Source organism: Sinocyclocheilus grahami, unplaced genomic scaffold, assembly GCF_001515645.1.
Source record: "Sinocyclocheilus grahami isolate Dianchi unplaced genomic scaffold, SAMN03320097.WGS_v1.1 scaffold1033.1, whole genome shotgun sequence".
In the NCBI taxonomy this organism is placed as follows: Eukaryota; Metazoa; Chordata; class Actinopteri; order Cypriniformes; family Cyprinidae; genus Sinocyclocheilus; species Sinocyclocheilus grahami.
In genome coordinates this window covers 347498-350581 of record NW_015506212.1, presented here as the reverse complement: position 1 = coordinate 350581, position 3084 = coordinate 347498, and the positions used below count along the sequence as shown (strand labels likewise).

Sequence of the window (3084 nt, the reverse complement as noted above, 5' to 3'; positions counted from 1 at the left end):
GTGTTTGCAATATCTGCACAAAGGAGACGTCGATCAGCTGCTCAAAGATCTTGTCTTTGGAGAAGACTGTTTATTTTACACTCAAAAAATGTAAGTATTACTACTTAGAAATTAAGATTACCTCAGAAAGCATTGCTAGCCCACCCCAACACTTTTGAACAATAATAATTATAAATGCTGACCAATAATTATTTTTTTTAGTAAAACAAACAAAATGTAATTTGTTTTGTCATATGCTATAGCTATGCATGACTTCACACAAGACAAATGCAGCCAAGGTGAATACATCTCAATTTTCAGTAAAGTAATGAATTAATGCATATGTCAATGATCTGACAATCATGTATTTACAGGCGGTGAATCCACATCTACTGCCATCTCAACACAGCTGTGCCAATTCTGCAGCTTTATTCTGATGAACCGTGCCCACCTTCACCTGTCTCTGCCATCCATCACGACCTTCATTGCTGCAGTCAGACTGGAATCTGATCATGGATGGGAAAGGGACATCGAGGCTATCATTGCCTGAGTGCACAGAGAGGATGAGGAAGACCATGATGACGCCCCTAAGCAACACAATCTTGAACAAGAGCAGGAGAACATGTGTGGGACAAACTGACTGCTGCTGTGTCTGCTCCAAACATTTGTGTACTGCTCTCCATGAGCACCACTACCTGTAAAACATTTACACAGAGTAAAACATTTTACATCTCATGCTGTCAGCATTTCATTTCTTGTCAAATTTAATTTCATATGTTTACAACTGCATGCTAATTTTTGATATAGCTTCATTACTTTTGTGGTGTAGTGAACTGGTCAGCAGAAGGTTGCTGGATCGATCTCCGCAGTCGTCACCACCGCTGTCTTTACTCCAGGTTGCTGCTGGGGGATTGGGGTCCCTGTGATTAGAACACTAAGTCATTTCGAATAAAAGTCTCTGCCAAATGAATAGACGTAAATGTGATTTTTGTAAATGCTTTTTTGTGTCTTGGGCACAAACGCTCAATAAAGCTGCTCATTTCTTAAAGTAATATAAATGCTTACATATGTTTCATACAATTTCTATTTGGGGCTTTAAAGGGTTAGTTCATCGAAACATAAATTCAGCCATTATTTACTCGCCTCCACACTGTTCAATCCTTGTGTGTGTTTTTGTTTTTTCTGAACACAAATGGTGAGTTTGGTCAAGTTTGTCCTGCTGGTTTGTGTTCATACAATATCAGTCAATAGAGCCTGACTTTCAGATTCTTCATGATATTATTTGATGATTCTTTTGAAGCTTCTGAAACTCGGGTTTCATTGACTGATGTTGTTTGAACAGAAACCAGCAGAACAAACTTGACCAAAATCACATCCTCATAGTCTTTTGGTCTTCCTCTAGATGCTCTCGCTGGCTCTGGGCTCACTGAGGATGAAGAGACCACAGCAACATCCGGTCCTGATGAGGCAGGAGGTGGGGTGATGGGGCTCCTCATTCATAGCACTGGACCATTTCTAGGATGCTGAAAATGATGCATCTTCACAGCTCACACCAGTCTGCAGACATTTCAGATCCTGCAAAGATGCACAAACACAATACAAAAGCAGTAATTTTAACAGCACAATGTTATTTGACTTCTGTATTAGAAGAAACAAAATGATCTTACTTTATATTTTTGTTTCAGGTTTTCCCTTTTTTCCACAAATGCTGCTATCACCTGCTCCACCACAAAAGCTCTGTATCAAATGCACATATATCAAGAATCAGAAAAGTGCTGTAATAACTCTGTTTAAAATTACAATAATTAAAATAAACTACAACTTAAGATTTAAAAGATGTTTTATTCATTACTATAGTGTACTCACTCAAAGCATTCAGCATTGCTTCATCAGTCACTCTGCACCGGATAAACACACGTGTGTCTCATCTGTCCCTGTAACATCCAGACAAGAGTCAAGTCACCTCTGTGATTTATCTGCTCAATACTGCATTTACATGTTGAGGAAGTTGCTAATGTGTTAACTCACTTTTTACCCAACACAAATGTTCCTCAATTTATCAGTAGTACTAATGGACAAATGATATAGATAACTTATGTTTAGTTATTCTTACATTCATCTAAAGCAGTGTTGACAACAGTGAATTCTACATAATAGTGCACATACAGCACTCAGTATGCTGTTTTAAAAAAAAAAACTCAGTCTGTTTCATGTTGCCATGTGCTCATCTGCAATTCTTTTAGAACATTTTCCGGTCTCATATTAAATAGACATCTAATCATCTTTAAGATGTATAGGTTTATGTAAATTCACTTTGGTGAAGTACGTGTGCTTACTGGAGCTCAGCTATACATAATAAATCGTGTTTTTACAGAACAAATATACTGTAACGTTACTGTCTAACATCTTACACCTTAAGCAAATCAACAGTAGCTCAACAATATAAAAGCTGTTCACATACTCTTTTTCCCTACTAAATAGTAGGTAAGTAGGTATATTAGAACGCAAATTAAGTATACGTACGTCCGAGTCTCGCGAGAATTAGTGCAATTCTCGCCTACTCTTTTATGAATACAGAGGATTCAAACATACTTATTTGCTTGCCTACTGCTTTTTGCCTACTATATAGTAGGGAAGTATGCCATTTCGGACACAGCCATTTTGAATGAATCAGCCGTTTGAACGAATCGATTGAATGAATGATTCAGTGACAAAGAATCATGCCGCCACCTACTGGCTTTTTTTTTAAGTTTAAGCATTAAAACATTTAAAGTGCCCCTATTATGCCATTTTTAAGGTTGCTAATATTGTTTTATGAGTCTCCTAAAACAGGTTTACATGCATGCAAGGTCAAAAAACACTTTAGTTTTACCTAATTTCTAAATGATTCGTAAACGACTCGTGCGAAGCAGTTCAAAGAATCAGTCTCTCTAAACCCCTCCTTTCCGTCAGCCCTCACTGCTGTGATTGGTCAGATGGTGCAGTTCTTTGTGATTGGTCCAGAGCCGTAGAGAGCTTGGCTCTGGATTGGTCTATGCGTACAGCGCGTGTAGGAAACGAAACGCCCATTGCCATGACGGAATGACAGCCCTGGAGACTTGTCAA

The 3084-nt window shown here is 38.2% G+C and overlaps 1 long non-coding RNA gene across 1 annotated transcript; it reads right to left on the bottom strand.

Moving 5' to 3' along the window:
• Nucleotides 1-1488: 1488 nt before the first annotated feature.
• On the bottom strand, nucleotides 1489-2030 carry LOC107565894 (uncharacterized). Its single transcript, XR_001606443.1, has 3 exons — nucleotides 2008-2030; nucleotides 1846-1913; nucleotides 1489-1716 (listed from the first exon to the last, which is right to left on the bottom strand). It is a non-coding gene; the product is annotated as an uncharacterized lncRNA (long non-coding RNA).
• Nucleotides 2031-3084: the final 1054 nt, after the last annotated feature.